At 38.9% G+C, this 18,249-nt stretch overlaps 1 protein-coding gene across 3 annotated transcripts in view; it reads right to left on the bottom strand.

Annotated features, from left to right (window-relative positions):
• The window catches only part of dachd (dachshund d), a 205,519-nt gene that overhangs the window by 23,724 nt on the left and 163,546 nt on the right, over positions 1–18,249 (bottom strand). The gene's annotated exons all lie outside the window — the stretch shown is intronic.

Below are 18,249 nucleotides of genomic sequence, written 5' to 3'. Positions count from 1 at the left end.
AAAGCAAGAGAAATACACACTCAGCACAACTGCATCCAAACACATTAAGCATCAATTGCTTAGACTGTAGCATGGAATAAATCATTATTTTTTCCAGAATTGGTATTTATGGACAGATTTTGTTTGTGCAAAAAATCACATTAACATCTACACGAGCGAGCCCGATCAGCTGGAAATGACTGATAGCCTATTCTGTCATTGTCATGTGAGTAAACTCTATTATTGATGTTATCGTATGTGTGCTTTTAGCGATGCTCCAGAGCTTCCGTTCACGTGAATGGAATGAGATTCCTAAACAGTGTGGGACTCTGGGTACTTATAACTGTAGCCAGTTGTCTTAACATCGAAGGCATTATTACAAGAGGAATTGGGCACCGTAACTTTCTAAAATGAAGAGGTCACACTCAGTCACGTAGTCTAAAAGCTCCAGTTCTTTGACAAAAACCATACAGCAGAAGGCGCTAAACCTTTATTTACCGCCTTCACAGATCCTCAGGCACATCGAGCATCACAGCTTTGGACAAATGGATTTTAATCCCTTGAAGGAGATGGAAGATAAAAATCAATAGGACACAGAGAGAAGTTATCCAACTGAAATCAAGGGCGACTTCAACTAGATTTTAACACAAGGGGTAAACATTTGCACCGTCGTCTTTTTCCAGAGCTCCCAGTGGGTGGTATGAACACTAGCGGTTGTGAAGTGCTGACTAAAAAGGTGACCACCAAAATTCAAAGAAAAATGGCCTGACAGACAGACGGACCCAAACACAGATTAGCACTTAAAACGACAGCAAGGGAATCTACAGATTTTAGCATGAACTAGAGCTATTCAAGCAACATTGATTTTTAGGAGTGATCAGTTTTGTTAATGAGACTTATGATGCAGACATCTTAGGGGCCGATAAAATATGTGATTCTAAGGAGAAAATGGATGGATTTTTTTTTTTTACTGTTTATTGTGCTTAATGTTCCAAACAGATGCAAGTAATGCAGTATATAATTACATAGCAGTGCCTATTTCACAAGAGTTCTGCATGTTACAGTCAGAAATATATTAAATTTTGGGCTAATGGTAGTTACACCTAGTTGCCGTGTTGAATGCAGCAGATCCGATCAGGCACCAAGACCTGAGTGACTTTAATAAGGCCTAAATCATTACAGCCAGACTAGTGGATTGAAGTATCTTTGAATCAGCAAAGTGCTCAGTCAGTCATGGTTGAGAACCCACAGACAGTGGTCCGAATAGGGACAAGCCACAAACCGCCGACTCACAGTTATTAAGCAACCAGGTCTCATTGATGCAAGGACATGAAAGTTAGGGTCTCTGGTGCAAACCTCCAGAACAGCTACTGTGTCTCAAATTACACTCACACTTTCTTAAACGCGTATCCAATTAGGGTTGCTGGAGCCTATCCCAGCTTTTCAATGGGCGCAAGGCACACAGTAACACCCTGGACAAGGAGCCAGTCCATCGCAGGGCAGACACACATACACACATGCCCATTCACCTATAGGGCAATTCAGTGTCTCCAATTAACCTGACTGCATGTTTTGGACTGTGGGAGGAAACCGGAGCTCCCGGAGGAAACCCACACAGACAGAGAACATGTGTGCAAACTCCGCACAGAAAGGACCCGGACTGCCCTGCCTGGGGATCGAACCCGCGACAGGCGACAGTTCTACCCACCCCTTCAAATTACAGATCATTTTAAAATAAAGTTATTATAAATAATGCAACCCTTCTTGGCCAGCATGTCAGTAGTGCAAGTGTAGAAAAGCATGGACATGTAGATTTTTAAAAACGAACAGTTCCCATTAAATAAACAAAAAAGAAATAGTAAAGAGTGGAAGAACAGTGATGGATCAGTCATTACGGATCTAGACTACTTACTAGCAGGTTGTGGGTTTAACCCTTGGCATGAAGCTACTACTATTGGACCCTTGAGCCATGGTTCTCTATTCAGAGCTCATCTGAATGTGGATCATTTTATTTTTTTAAATATATAATTATTATAAATAATGCATGGGGAAAGGCCGAGTCCCTGCGATGGATCACCATTCTGTCCAGGGTGTGGTAATGCATTGCACTCAGTGATTCTAGGGAAACCGGACCAAGTCAACTGCAAATCCTGACCTGAATAAATGTACGCTAGCTGGAATCCAGGGTTTGAATCCACAGTGCTATCGGCTGGTAAGGCGTCTAGATACAGACATGATTGGCTACCTCTGAGGGTGAGGGGATAGCCGTTCTCTCCTGGGTGTGTTAATGCATTGCACTTAGTGTATTAATAAAATGAATTGAAATTAAAACAAAGCATTTTTTTCCAACAGTTCCTGCTGCATTTGCTATTGTTATCGAGAATAAATAGCACATAAAACCAAATTTAATTAGTTTTTTCGCCACCGTGTTTGCACATGTTGTTCTTTGTGCAGTTATTCTCAGTCAATCCCCCACAACACGGCCACGAACCACAAGCCTGATGTGTTACACTGCGCCTGCAAATGATGACTGTTTATTTAGGATCTTAACAAATGAGTTTTACAGTTTCTCTACGCGAGGTTCGACGTGATCAAGCGGCTTCATGCCACAAACCATTTTCATTTATCTGAACGTATTTATTAATCTGAAAAGAAAACAGATTCCACGGAATTCATAAGATCTGGCACATGAATCCACAGTGGGCCCCTGGTACCGAATGAAACGGTGTTTGTACGGCTCTCTAAATCATGCGCAAACATGGCAAGACTGTAGGAGACCCAGCGCTCCCATCAATATTCACTAATGCCAGCCAAGGCTTGGTAACAGCTGGTCTTACATTAATTAGTTTAAAGTATTTATTTCATCCATCTCCAGAGCAGATTGAGCAAAAAACATTAGAGATTATTTCAAGCATCTGCAAATGCCCTGGAAACATCGAGCACGCCGACAGTCGAATTTCGGCTGCCAGTATTAGGGCTTGATAATTTAACATTCTTGGAAGAGGGAGGAGGGTGAAAGGAGCTCCGCAGAGGAGCTCCCAGCAACTTTTCCCAAAATTTTTGCAGCACTCTCCCTCCGGTTCATTACCAACAATGGATGGCTGCCTAATGGATAAACATTCGCCACTAATCTAATTTTATTTGAAAAAAAAAAGTGTTTTGGGGGGCTTATTGCTGCCACTTCATGCCCTGGTTTGTGTGCAGATGAAGGACTGAGTGAACTGATTAGTATTATTAGATCATAAAATGCTTTGTGTATATTTACAGCCTGATATCGTGAACACCAAAGAGATCAGAGAACGCCAAAGAGAAACGATACAGACAGATTTGGATTTCGGCAGCACGGCAGTTGGTGAACAGCCACTGTTGTCCCATATTTCATGTTGGCATTAATCATACATCATTGCTTTAACCAACTTCTGCTTGGGACGCAGCGAGGGGCTCAGCACATGCACGACGCTGGATCGCAGGGTGCTTTCGGAGCGCTTTGTTACTGGGAAACAATCTGTCACGCATTACAGAATGAACGCAGCATTTCTTCTCAAATTACCAATTCAGCTCGGAAAATAACATAAACCCAGATGCAAGCAAATAATTCGAGCTGCAAATTAGTCCTAATATACAAAGCAAATGCTCTCCTCCTTCATTTCCCCTCCCACCATCCTACATTCTCATTAGCCCTTCTTGAGCGGCGTTATGTTTTCTCTTTAATTCGCTTCTTGTTCTGTGCGGTTCTGGCCGGCTGTTTATTTCGCACTCTTGGTCAGGAATCACTGACTTGGACTTAATTACAGTGGCAGATGCTAGAGGGTTGCGGCTGTGTGGAGGAGGGTGCAGAGTTTTCCAGGTGATATTTCTCCACCGGGGGCTGCCAGCAGCAGCTGTGACAGGTCTGAGCGCTGGGAGAGAGAGAGAGAGAGAGAGAGAGAGAGAGTCCACCCCAAAAAAAAAAGAAAAAAAAAAAGGAAAGCGAACTCTTCATGAAATTCTTTGGGGTCAGCCGTGTCACAAATAAGATTTCATGCAGAAGTGTTTTGCAGGATAATAGGAGCCACAAATAAAAATGGGACGATGTAAATACGATGCATCCGGAATAAAATACCATAATTTAAAATGACACTCTGTGGCGCCTTCGCATCCAGACGTAGGCACGCGCGCTCCCTCCCTCCCACGGCAGCGGCAGGAGTCCTTGACAGTGTGCTTGCAGTGATAAATCACCTTTCCAGTTAATTTTCTCAGTCGTTATGTGTTGTGCTGCTAAAACAGGGGCTTAGGAATTGACTTGACAAACTATGAATGTAAAAATATCACTTGGAGGGATCTGGGCTTATCTCCAATTTACATGTTATTAGATTTGTATTGTGAACAGCGCTTGGACTTGGCTGTGCCGGGGAAACGGAGAGCGCTGGAGAGAGATGCATACGATAACGGAAGACAGAACACATCTCAAACCCCTCTTGACACCCTTTGATATCGCTGATGGAAAGTCACAACAAGGCGAGCAGAAGCCACTCGACTGATTTTTAATACGATAGACGAGGCCGTGCATGATAAATCCGGGCGAAACCTGGGGAAAATTCGGCAACATTCTCTCAATAAATAGTTTTAATTGACCTTGGGAGCTGAAAATGCGCCATATGTTTGGAGTTGCGCTGTTTCAATTGGGGTCCCTGTGGACCTTTCAAACAGCGCAACTTGAGCACCAAGCCGGAGGAGAGAAAGGAAAGCATGGTGAGAGAGAGCGAGAGAAATAAGTCAGCTGGAAGAAAGAACACAGGTCTGGAGAGAAAGAGACACTCAAACAAAGAGAAACGGCGAGAAAGAGAGAGAATATGGCAGCATTTGGCTGGTCCGGACAGTCACCGTGATATATTGACAGGTGAAGCCTGTGTCCTTGGAAATCTGTGTTCCTCCCAGCAGGAGAACAGAATGCTAAAATCTGGAGGATGTCAGTTCCCTTTCGGCAAAGGCGGCCGACGCTTTCAGAAGACAATTACATTTTATTTGACCTGCCAATGGGGCTGAAGAAGTTGCCGCTTTCCAGGGGAGTGGTTATGACCTTTCAGTCTCATAAATAGAGACAAGCCCGCGCTACACAGGAACTAATCTCCGCACCCGTCTCTCCCCTCGCTTCCAACCTCTTCTCTTCACTGCTTTTATTGCTAAGTGTTATTTTATTCACCCGACAGGTTTAACCATTTTATTAGCAATTTTAGTGGTGGATTTTTTTTGGTGGTTTTTACAGTTATGTCTGAGCAAATCCTTGTTTAAACAAAGTCCATGTTGGACGTTTAACTCTTAGTTAAAAAAAGAATAAAAATAATAATAAAAGTAAACTAATTAGCATGTGCAGTCAGCATGTCAATACTGACACTTTTTTCTCCTAATAGCCACGGCAACTGTGCAGCAAACAGTGTGAGAAAAAATAAAGGCAAAAATCCTGAAAATATTCCACAAAACTAATCACTTCATCCTGATCAGGGTCAAGATAGGTCATGTGCCACCAAAAAAAGACAGGTACAGGGTGGAAATCCAAAGGAAAGCCTGAACTCGCACCCATTCACATCTAGTGACAATGTAATGAGCTGAGTAATCGAAAAGTCTGTTAGGTCTGTTAGGTTTTTGAGAAAGGCCCTTAACCTTCAGTTGCTTAGATAATATATACAATCACAGTACTGGAAGTCGCTTTGGGTAAAAGTGACTGCTAAATGCCGTAAATGTTTTTGGAAGGTAGAAGAAACCAGAGTATCTGAGAGAAACCCAAGCTAATATGGAAACAACACTAAAAGTCCACGTTCACAGACTGGGAGTGAGGGCAAGGTTTGAACCTAAGTTCTCATGGCCCTGGTGCTAGACAACACTAGGGTTGAGTATTGTTTGTATTTTACCGATTAAGATTCCAATTTTGGTTCTTTTTATCGATTCCGGTTCTTATCGATTCTCTGTTTTGATTCAAAAATGGTAAAGAAAGGTCAAAAGTTGAGTTACCAAAAATATCTTTATTCTTTTAAATGTAAACTGAACAATTACAAAGTAAATAGAATAAAATAAACTCTTAAATAAACTTTGATAACTATAATAAATATGTAATGATGTATATGGAGAAAATTCTTTCACAATTACTTCAAGGTACATATGTTTTGCACGCGAGCAGCCCGAGCACTGTGGCATAGCAGGGTACCCTACTGATACTTAGGTTTTCCTCCCCACCCTGTCTCGCTCTTTTCCGTTCTTGAATTTCCGAGACGAAAATTAGCCATTACCGAATTCCTGCCGAGAGTCAAAGTCAAGAGCCGGAGTCGGTCGAGCCTGGATTAACGGCTAACATTTTGCTCGGAGGGCTTTAAGTCTACACAACCTTTGTTTCCTATTCTCGCTCGTTCTTTCTGGGTGCATTAATGTTCCCGGCACTTACAGATTAAATCGTTTGCTGCACGAACCCGTTCGAGAGCGGAGGGAAGGTGAGGGGGATAATCAGCACGGCCACCGAGCCGTGTTTCCTAAATGCGCTCTCAGACATTACTGTGCACGGCCATAAAATTAGCGGCAGGACCTTGAAACGCTGACATTTCGCCTGACTTTTGGGAAAGTGACCCCCTCATATTTTCACGTAAGATATCATTTCATTTCGGCCGCCCCGTGGCAGAGTTGTGCCGTAAATAACCAATTTGGAGTGTCACTCCGCTCCATTCTCTTTGCAATAATGACTGCTTTGTTTTGCCTTAATAAAGTGAAATGTATTCTCAAGGCCACAGCAGAGAGAGCGGCACAGGTGGACAAGCAAAAGAAATATTCAGAAATCCTTAACTGTCATAAAGGGTCAGGGACAAAAAATGCAGCCATTAGGAACAAGTTTTCACAAGGTTTTTTAGACATGTGACCTAAACTCTCAAACAAAGCTACATAAACAAGGGCATTACGTCCAAAAATGCATGACGTAGATTGCTAATTTGCTAAGATTTGTGCTAACTCCTTATGTAATAACATGATAATGGTAGCACTGTCACCACACAGCAAGAATGTCCTGGGATTGATTCCTTTCCGTGTGGAATTTGCATGTTCTCCTCATGTCTGTGTGGGTTTCCTCCAAAGTCCAGACATGTAGTCAGGTTAATTGGCAATACTAAAGTCTTCCTAGGTATACAAGTGTGTGTGTGTGTGTGAGTGAATGTGTGTTTGCCCTGTGATGGACTGGTGACAAGTCTGGGGTGTTTCCTACCTTTCACCCTGTGAATTGGGCCCACCGTGACCCTAAATAAGATACCTGGGCTTAACTTTGTCCTGGTCTGTATGGGTCTTGGGCTTGACTTTGTCCTGGTTTGTTTGGGTCTTGAGTTTGATCTTGTCCTGGTCTGTATGATTCTAGGGCTTGACTTTGCCCTGATCTGTATGGATCTTGGGTTTAACCTTGTCCTGGTTTGTATGGGTCTTATGCTTGACTTTATCCTAGTCTTTTTTTGGTCTCAGGTGTATAGGACATTATCCTTTGTGACTTGGTCTTGATTGAGATTGTTTTGACTAGAGAGTTGCATAATAGAAGCCAATTTAACCCAAATTATGACCTGTTATGTGTTCCTTGTATACGTCAATGTGCATGTTTAGGATTAGAAAGTGTGTAAAATGATGCTCCAACGTCCCAGCAGAAACCATTCAGTGCTTGCACGATAGCATTTAAATAAGGATTAAAGCCGTTAAACTAGTAAAAAGCTGCTTTACTTTGTATTCATGCACAAAATAATATCCAGAACACAATCCAGCGCATGACAAATATTGCCAACTAAAATCAATCGTACATTCCTGTACACTTTCATTAATAGCATCTAATCTCTTACATTAACACCAATCATGGAAACATGGAGCAAGGCTCTGACGAACATCCCAAAGAAGCTATCTTCTCTTTTTATACTGCCCATGTCATATTTATTGTATAAAGGTCAAAGTCGAGTCAGCATTTTTGTTCACATTTCTCCACATAATAAATACAGACAGCACGTTACCATTCCCCTGAGGATTAAAGGCCTGATTGCCTGTAATGTCTGCATAACCTCCATCCCCCATTTACTACTTTTATTTCTACGAGATCACACAAAAAGTCCATTAGCTCCACAGTAAAACATATTTTTATAAACAGACACTCCATCGATGCTGGTTGTGTAAGCTAATTAAAGGGTAAAGGAGGTTGGATAGCTAGTGCTCTCAAATGCTTGCAAGTTAATTGGCACAAACGTTCGAAAGGCAAATAAACTCAGCTTTTATTATTTTGAAAAGCAGTTCTTGTTTACACATTAGAGAACTGCAGTAATTAAATGTATAAATGGATAAAATAAATCTTTTAAAGCAAGTAAAGGACATGATGACAAAGTACACAATATACTAAACCCAGATAAGAAGCAATGCACACCAGACAGGAATAATTGGTCAGTTATTTTTTATGTTTGAAATGAAAGGGTCTGGTCTTAGTTTTTATCGTCTTGGTCTGTATAGGTCTTGGGTTTGACCTCGTTCTGGTCTGTATGGGTCTTGGGTTTCACTTTTTTCTGGTCTGTATGGATCTTGGGCTTGACTTTGTCCTGGTCTGTATGGGTCTTGGGATTGACCTCACCCTGGTCTGTGTGGGTCCTGGGTTTGACCTTGTCCTGGTCTGTATGGGTCTTGGGATTGACCTTACCCTGGTATGTATGGGTCTTGGGCTTGACCTAGTCCTGGTCTGTATGGGTCTTGGGCTTGACTTTGTCCTGGTCTGTGTGGGTCCTGAGTTTGACCTTGTCCTGGTCTGTATGGGTCTTGGGATTGACCTTACCCTGGTATGTATGGGTCTTGGGCTTGACCTAGTCCTGGTATGTATGGGTCTTGGGCTTGACCTAGTCCTGGTCTGTATGGGTCTTGGGCTTGACTTTGTCCTGGTCTGTGTGGGCCTTGGGCTTGACCTTGTCCTGGTCTCTTTGGGTCTTGGGTTTGACTTTGTCCTGGTCTGTATGGGTTTTGGTCTTGACCTTGTCCTGGTTTATTTGAGTCTTGGGCTTGACCTTGTCTTGGTCTGTGTGGTCTTGGGCTTGACCTTGTCCTGCTCTGTAGGTCTTGGGTTTGACTGTACCCTGGTCTGTATGGGTCTCGGGCTTGACCTTGTCCTGGTCTGTATGGGTCTTGGGCTTGACCTTGTCCTGGTCTGTATGGGTCTTGATTCTTTCTTGGTGCTAGTTGTGTTGGTGCTGGTTTTAAGTTAGTCTATATATTGGATTGGTCTCAGTTTCGACTAGAACATATTAGCAGCCTGATTTATTGGTCTTGTAATAGCGTAAGTTGTACAGGTCCTGGTCTTTTCTTGGTCTCAGATGTATAGGACATAGTCCTTTGTGACTTGGTCTCAATTGAGATTGTTTAGACTAGAGAGTTTACAGAATTTAACCCAAATTATGACCTGTTATGTGCACTGTATTCCTTGTAAAAGTCAATGTGTAATTTTAGGATTAGAAAATTTATAAAATGTTATCCAACAGCATATAGTCATATTCATTTTATCAAAATGAAGCATCCCAACTATAAACTGACTTAACTAAGACCCAGACATCAAGCATACATTAACATCATTGCAATGAACATCTGAGGATGACGTTTGTTCAGGCTATAGTCTAGTCTGGAACTAATCTGGACTCAATGTACAATAAAGACCCAAAACGTAATAGACATGTAAACTTTTAAAACAGCAGTGCTTATGTATGAGGCCTGTGTTTGATTCTCACTCTCTTTAGCAAGTGTGTCGAGAAAATAAATGCAAATCCATTCGCTTCTGGTTCACAGTTATAAAAATACTCGGGGTTTTAAAAACGGGTGATGTGTTAAACGTGCGGAAATCTGTTTTGATAACATTATTCATAGTGCCGGCTCTGTGCCGCTTGAATTAATAACACTCCATTTACAGAAGGAAGAAAGCTGGCATGGTGTTTCCAGTTAAAGAGCTTAATTTTTAAACACCTAATTGACAGGCTGGGGTCGGGTGGATAAGCAACAGCTTCTCCGAGGTTTCCGCTACCGCAAAGTCAAGGTGACTGAACTGCTCAGATGGGCTTTCAGACCCACGACTGAAGCTGTGCGAGAGCTGAGAATTAGTCTTTTAGCAGTTTTCCTCCCTCTGCTCCATATTCTCTTTTATTAGGACTGATTTACTTCACAGTGAAAGGATATAAAAGCTTTAAGTATCCAACTATAATTACAGTATAGAGTCAGAATTTAAAGGCTTGACTCACCATGTCCGCAAGTCAACTCCAACTCGGCAGCGTGATAAGAGAGCTCTATTAGAGTGAGTGCCTGGCAGCGCTTCACTTTAATAGGGCTCCAGATAGCATTACAAAATGCATGTATTGTAGATATTTACAGTTGTTTATCTCTATAAAATGTTGTCTTGGTGACGTCTCGTAGTGGTTGTTTATATAGAAATACAACACTGGAACAGCAGAGATCAGCTAACTAAAAGCCTGCTGTGCTGGAAAACAGCCTAAGCAAAGTCAAACTCACCTTCCTGTGACATTTGCTCTTGTGTTGTGTTTTTAATCACAAATTAGCATTGAATTAGCTAATTCTTACATTTCATCTGTTCAAGGGCAAGCAGGCAGATTTGTTCACAGCAGTGTGCAAACATCTACACACAGATGCACAGCTACACACTGAGAATTCACAAAAAGATGAGTGTGTTACATATAGAATTAAAATAGCTGTGGTAAATTTACTTTCTGCTGAAAATAAAAAAAAAAATACATTTTTATTACTCAGCACAGCCATGAGTGCCCACCAACAGTGTTCTAAGACGAAACAAGCCATAAACTGCCGAAAGATTGCTGGGTTAATAGGACTCAAATTTTAATACTGGTGATGGGATGAATGGATGGACAGTGCATCAAACACTTCTGTGTATGGGGCTGGGTAATCACAGACCAGTCAAAATGCAGATGCAAACTCCTGTCCATTGTTGAAAGCACCTACAATAGGCAAGCAGGACTGAACTGGACATCAGAGCAATGAAAGTAGGTCAGACGTGGGTTAAGCTTTTTGGGGCTCCAAATTCAGTGATGTGAACAAAAGTAATTTCTACTATTGCATTGTCACAATGAATTTGTTCATTTAATTAAATAAAACATAAAAAAAACAATAGAATAGGCAGCTTCTGCTGCACCCTAGAGCAAGGTCCTTAACCCTTTTGGCTTTAGGGGTTTGGTACAATAGCTGACCTGATGCTTCCTTCCAAGCTTGGACATGCAGATTTCATTTGCCCTAGGTCGGCATTATTTATTATTGTTATTATTATTATTATTATTGTTATTATTGTTATCATTATTATAATTATTATTATTAGTATTGTTATAGTTATTACCATTATTATTATTATTATTATTATTAATAATAATAATATTGTTGTTTTTGATGTTGTTATTATTATTATACTTTGTTATTATAATTTTTATTATTATTACTAAATTTTTTGTTATTAGTATTATTACTGTTATTATTATTATATATGCTTCTTCTTCTTGTTATTATTATTATTATACTTTTTGTTGTTATTATTATTATTATTACTACATTTAATATTATTATTTGTGCATTATTTGTTTTATTATTATTACTTTATTACTTTAATTTTGTATGCATTCTTTTTTCTTTTGCTTATTGTTATAATTTATGTTATTAATAATAATAAAAATTATTATTATTATGATATTTGTAATTAATATAATTATTTTTTCATTATTTTTATTGTTTTTCATTACTTTATTATCATAATCATATATGCTCATTCTTATATTATTATCATTACTATTTTTATTTAATTTATTTACATATAATTATATATGTTTATTATTATTATAATTATATTATTATTATTATTAGTAGTAGTAGTAGTAGTAGTATTTTTATTTCATTATTATAATTTTTTAAAAATCTTTTATTATTTTTAAAATCATGTGCCTAATACATAACATGCATCAGTACATACAGCAGCACCAGAGAAAGATGAAAACACGAACGCTGAAGCCTGTAAACAGCAGCGAAGCTTTTTGTAAGTGCAGGTGTCTGTATGTGCAACACATGCGTTTCTCTGAAACGCAGGGGAACAAGAAGCAGCTCGACACATCGTGATGGACAAGGAGATTTCACCTTCGCCAGTGAATGATAATGCATTATTAAATCTGCCTGTCCTCTCACTAGATACACTTAGCTGACCACAGCATATTTATCTCCCTGTCTCAGCCTCACATCTTGGCGGGAGAAAGCACTTTGTCACTTTTAAGGCATTTCAAAGATTAAAAGAAGCTCTTTCTTTTCAACATTCCTAAAAGTGCTGCTCCCCTCCTTTTTTTGAAATGTAATTTAGCAGTCAGAGGTGTCACGGACTGGAACACGCAGACGGGAGAGCAAATATCCAAATGAACTGCAGGGCTCCCGGGGGGATTTTTCATCCTGCATCATCAGCACTATTTGTTACTTCGCTCGCAAATTTGATTGATCCTCTATTGAATTATTTTTTTGCACCCTTTCATTTGGACAGGACACACTGACAAGTTGTTTGATCATAAACCTCGACTGCCTGCCAAGTCACATTTCGGCTCCTTATGGCTAATGATCCGGCCTTTTGTCTTACGGAAAGTCAGCAGAGTCAGCACAAACCTCCGTCCGCTGCTTTTTGAAGCCAGGATGGCAAGGACACTAAAAAGGCGTAAGAAAACATGCTTTGAATGCAAGCACGTCTAATGAGGAGAGGGAAGCGTGTGCTGATACAAACTCACTGATACGGACTCACTCAGAAACCACTGTTTTACTTTTAATAAAGAATCTAATAAAGAAGCTAACATTAATATATAGACACCACTGGAATGTCAGATTAGTGCTCATCCAGGCTGTGTATCTAATCAACTTTTGTATTTAGCTTTTCAACTAGAATAAAAGTCTGCAGAAGGATATACACTCTATGACCAAAAGTATCTGGACACCTGATCATGAGCTTGTTGGGAGTTCCATTTAAAAAACAAATGGTATTAAAATAGAGTGACCTCTTTGTGACCTTTTCTCTAGTGTAGTTTTCTCTAGTCTTCTTTAGTGTAATCAGTTTGTCTTCCGCTGCTAGAGATCCCCGATTTTTTGCAGTTAGGAGGGTATATTGCTGCTGAGCCCTTAACGGAACCCTTTTCCACCCATGCACTCCGCACACTAGATGGTGCCCAGCTGACCGGTAGCAATGCCGAGTTTCAAACCGAGGAGTTCAGAATCTCAGCGCTGGTGTGCTAGTGGAATATCCTGCTGTGCCACCTGGGCGCCATCAAAGAGCATTTGTATGGCTGGTGACTGATGTCGGTCAAGAAAGCCTCAACTGATGTTCCAGTTTATTCTAACTCTGTTCAACAGGGCCTTTAAAACAGTTTTCCTTCATGTCCTTATAAACATTGCATCCTGGAACAGGAAAGAGCCTTCCCTAAACTGTTGCTGCACAAGAAGGGGTGAAGGGGTATCCCAATACTTTTGTCCATTTAGTGTATATGTTTCTCTGTACATGTCTGTGGCTTTGTGCATGTGCATGAATATTGCAAACATCTGGACATCCCTGGTCTAATCAACTGCATTATCCTGGTCAGGGTCTCGGTGGTTATAATTCCATTAGAAAACACTGGGTACAAGGCTGGAACATCCTGGACAGAACGCCAATCCATCCATAAATGTATAGCTTGGTATAAGGAGCCACGATTTATATAAAAAGTACAATCCAATTAATTGGGGGTGAAGGGCCTTGCAACAGTGACAGCTTGGCAGTGGTGGGGCTTAAAGCAGCAACCTTCTGATCAATAGTTCAGTACCTTAACCGCTGAGTAAACACTGCACTGGAAGTGTAGTACTATCACACAGTAGTAGTCACCTGCTTTTAAACTGTGGGAACTAGTATCTAAAACTGATGCTCACCCAAACCTAGAGGAGGTTTGTGAACATGAAAGAAAACATCAGCACATAGCTAACAGGCAGAATAACTGGCTTAAGTTTGCCCTAGTCAAGCAAACTTTAAAAAATATGCAGAAGAAACTTTTTAATGTACTGTATACGTGTATATGGAGAGATGAGGAATGAATGCATGTTTCTATCCAAGTAATTATTATTATTACTATTATTATTATTATTATTGTTATTTTTAAATTTTTGTATTACTTTTATTATTATTACTGTATTAGTATTGTTTTATTACTATTACTTTTAGTAATATAATTTTCTTCTTATTATTATTATAATATTAATGTGCATTTTTAATATTATGTGTATTTCCTAATTATTATGTGACAAATGGTATTATTTATTATTATGCTTGTACATTTACTTATAGTAAAAAATGCATTTTTGTCTGCCCTAGTTAACTATCACCTTTAGTAGTATTATTATTTTATTCTTCTTCTTTTTCTTCTTCTTCTTATTGTTATTATTAAATTGATGTGTATTTTTTATTAGTATGTGTATTTCTTTATTATTATATTACTGCCCTAGGTAATTATTATTATTATTACTATTATTATTATTACTATTATTATTATTATTATTATTATATAATGGTATTGTTACTTTTATTATTATTACTGTATTAGTATTGTTTTATTACTATTACTTTTAGTAATATAATTGTATTATTTATATTCTTCTTTTTATTATTATCATGAGGTGCACTTGTCAGAGTGTTCTCAGTGCTGATCCTAGAAGAGGGTTGTATCATGAAGGGCATCCGGAATAAAAACCGTGCCACGTCCGGTATGTATTCCAGATCCTCTGTGGTGACCCCTAAGTACGGCATCAGCAGAAAAATAATGATAATGATGATGTTTCTAAGAAAAAATACTCCACATTTGTGTTATTCATGTCTGATTGCTGTAAAGTAAAGATGTGCGTTACTGTTACCTGACCCCTGTATTGACAGCTTATAGGATATTCTGTTTCACTGAAACCCATGCATACAATCAGCTGCCTTATTATTCAGCTCTAAACATGCAGAGAATAATCATGTTTGATTCGTGTGAGCTGACAGGCGCAGGGATGCACTCAGATGAATGAGGATCACTTGGATAATTTGCCAGCTGGTCAGTGAATGGTGAAGCATGTGGTAGCCATTAAATAATTTTATGGGAAAAAAATAACAGAAAGATTCCTTCCTTAAGAACATCAAAGGACATAAAGTTAAAGTTTTTATTTCTACAAACCTGCTGGAATCAAAGTGGATACATAAAGCATAATAAAGACAATGTGTAAATAAAAATGATCACATTCCTGTGTTGCATGATTCCAGGAGTTCTGTTCGGCGTGTTTCATTATTTCAGGATTGTTTGGATAGTCTGAGAGCCTGAATTTGTTTTGTTTTTCAATGTGTGTGTTGTATTAAACATGTACAAGCAATAAAGAAAATCTAATACAGACAAATATAATTTGCTGCAGTATACCGAAGAAAACGTGTTGTTCTGATATGCACTGATTGTCTCCCTGACTTTCAGCTTCACTTCCTTCATAATAAAACATTTAGAATAATAATTGTTCTGATTTAACTTAGCGTATCATAATTATAATAGTATAGCATCATTTCTGTTTCCCTTCCTCTCGTTTTCTCATTAGAACAGCAGTAATGGTTCAAGGAAAAATATAAAAAAACTTTACATTTCTGTGCAATACGTACACTGATGAGCTGAAACATTAGAAACACCTACAGAAATACACATCAATATAATTATCACTCATCCCTCAGACATAGCCAATCATATCTGTGGAGATGCCCAGCACTTCCAAATTGCTCTCTGTTCAAGTAAAGTCCTTCACTTTGTATTTATCTCACAAACATCTTTGATGTTTAAGAAGAATAATCACTCACTAAACCTGTGCATAAATTCAAGCTAAATCAATTATGAACTGAATTAAATTTGGCACTGGATTATGTGTACTAATAAACAATATCTGATACTAAAAAATAAATAAGAAAACGTAACTAGTTAGTAATAAAATAATTCCTAAGTAATTAGATTCCTGATTAATGAACCAATTTTTAAAAAAGTAGTTAGGAGAAAGAACAAATTCTCTTTTTAATTTTAGTGAACAGCTTTAAATGAGAAGCTTCAAACACTACAGAAGAAATACGTAAGTACATACGTTTTGTTTACACTGATGCCTTTGTTACTTTTATTCTATTATTCCAGTCCTAAACATAAAAAGTGTTAGTCTACCGTAAACGACTCTTATTGTTGCAGTTACAGTACCCACAACCGTCCCCACCCCCAACCCATATGTGCACGCATTCATGAACACTTTCCCCCGAGGAAAGAAATGATGTTAAATGTTTGATGTCCAAAATGAGTTGCACCGCCAAAGCTTTAATGTCTTTCAGATTTCCTTGTTTGTCAAATACCTGCTGTTTCATTAGATGCAGGCTTGTCAAGAGCCATTCAGAATGATTCCCTTTCCAAAGTGATTCAATTAAACCCAACTTTCTAAAACCGGTTTGCTTTTTTACTTTGTTGTGATGTGAAACACCTCGAAAGGTGTTTTATTTCTGCTGCCAAAGATAACCTGGCAAATTCTGAGCCACCCGGTGCCATCTGGTACTGAGGTAGTGTATTATACTGTCAATCTTTCAAACTCAGAGCGACAGAGTAAAGCTGATCTCAGAAATGAATTCCTGTACTGGAAGATCACAAACACTTGAAGTACAGTTCTGTGGACGAGTCAGACAACTTTTTTAATGACTCTCTAATTGCTTGTTTGTCAGTGTGAATGGTTTCATTTCATTACTTGTAAATGTATTTTGGTCTCAGATGTGGTCAGTGTTCACGAATCATAGTTCATAATATAACTAGACAAAATCTGATTTGAAGAGGGGTAGCAAGAAGAAAACCAGGGGGAAAGTTCATTGAATGTTTACAAAAATTAACTCCATTAAAATATGTATATTATTATAATAACATTTTGGACAACAAGAATGTGGCCAAATAACAAATTAGTAAATACAGCTAATGTTGGTATAGTAAGAACACTATACCAACAGTCTGACATGACAAAGGTATTGTGATGGTTTGGGGCTGCTCTGCTCAAAGTGGGGACCCAAATAACTTTTTATTGACGCAATAATAAATAGATTCTATAAAATCCATTGACAATTATTTAAATGAATAGAAGATCACCTGTCTATACCGCTCCACCTTTTCTGCAGAAAAACATTCTTAGTAAGAATCAGACACACCCCTATAAGAAGAGTGGGTTGAGTGGGTTAACATTCTTAGTAAGAATCAGACACACCTCTATAAGAAGAGTGGGTTAAATGGGTTAACATTGTTAGTAAGAATCAGACACACCTTTATAAAAAGAGTGGGTTGAGTGGGCTACCATTCTTAGTAACAATCAGACACACCTCTATAAAAAGAGTGGGTTAGGTGGGTTAACATTCTCCAATAAGAATCAGACACACCTCTGTAAGAAGAGTGGGTTGAGTGAGTTTACATTCTCTAATAAGAATCAGACACACCTCTATAAGAAGAGTGGGTTGAGTTGGTTAACATTCTCCAATAAGAATCAGACACACTTCTGTAAGAGGAGTGGGTTGAGTGGGATAACATTCTCTAATAAGAATCAGACACACCTCTATAAGAACAGTGGGTTGAGTGGGTTAACATTCTCTAATAGGAATCAGACACACCTCTATAAGAAGAGTGGGTTGAGTGGGTTAACATTATCTAATAAGAATCAGACACCTCTATAAAAAGAGTGGGTTGAGTGGGTTAACATTCTCCAATAAGAATCAGACACACCTCTGTGAGAAGAGTGGGTTGAGTGGGTTAACATTCTTTAATAAGAATCAGACACACCTCTATAGGAAGAGTGGGTTGAGTGGGTTAATATTCTCTAATAGGAATCAGACACACCTCTATAAGAAGAGTGGGTTGAGTGGGTTAACATTCTCTAATAAGAATCAGACACACCTCTATAAGAAGAGTGGGTTGAGTGGGTTAACATTCTCTAATAAGAATCAGACACACCTCTGTAAGAAGAGTGGGTTGAGTGAGTTAACATTCTCTAATAAGAATCAGACACACCTCTATAAGAAGAGTGGGTTGAGTGGGTTAACATTCTTAGTAACAATCAGACACAGCTCTATAAGAAGAGTGGGCTGAGTGGGTTAACATTGTCTAATAAGAATCAGACACACCTCTATAAGAAGAGTGGGTTGAGTGGGTTAACATTCTCCAATAAGAATCAGACACACCTCTGTAAGAA

The sequence above is a fragment of the Trichomycterus rosablanca genome, chromosome 12 (assembly GCF_030014385.1).
Source record: "Trichomycterus rosablanca isolate fTriRos1 chromosome 12, fTriRos1.hap1, whole genome shotgun sequence".
Lineage (NCBI taxonomy): Eukaryota > Metazoa > Chordata > Actinopteri > Siluriformes > Trichomycteridae > Trichomycterus > Trichomycterus rosablanca.
This window is presented reverse-complemented; position numbering and strand designations above follow the sequence as displayed.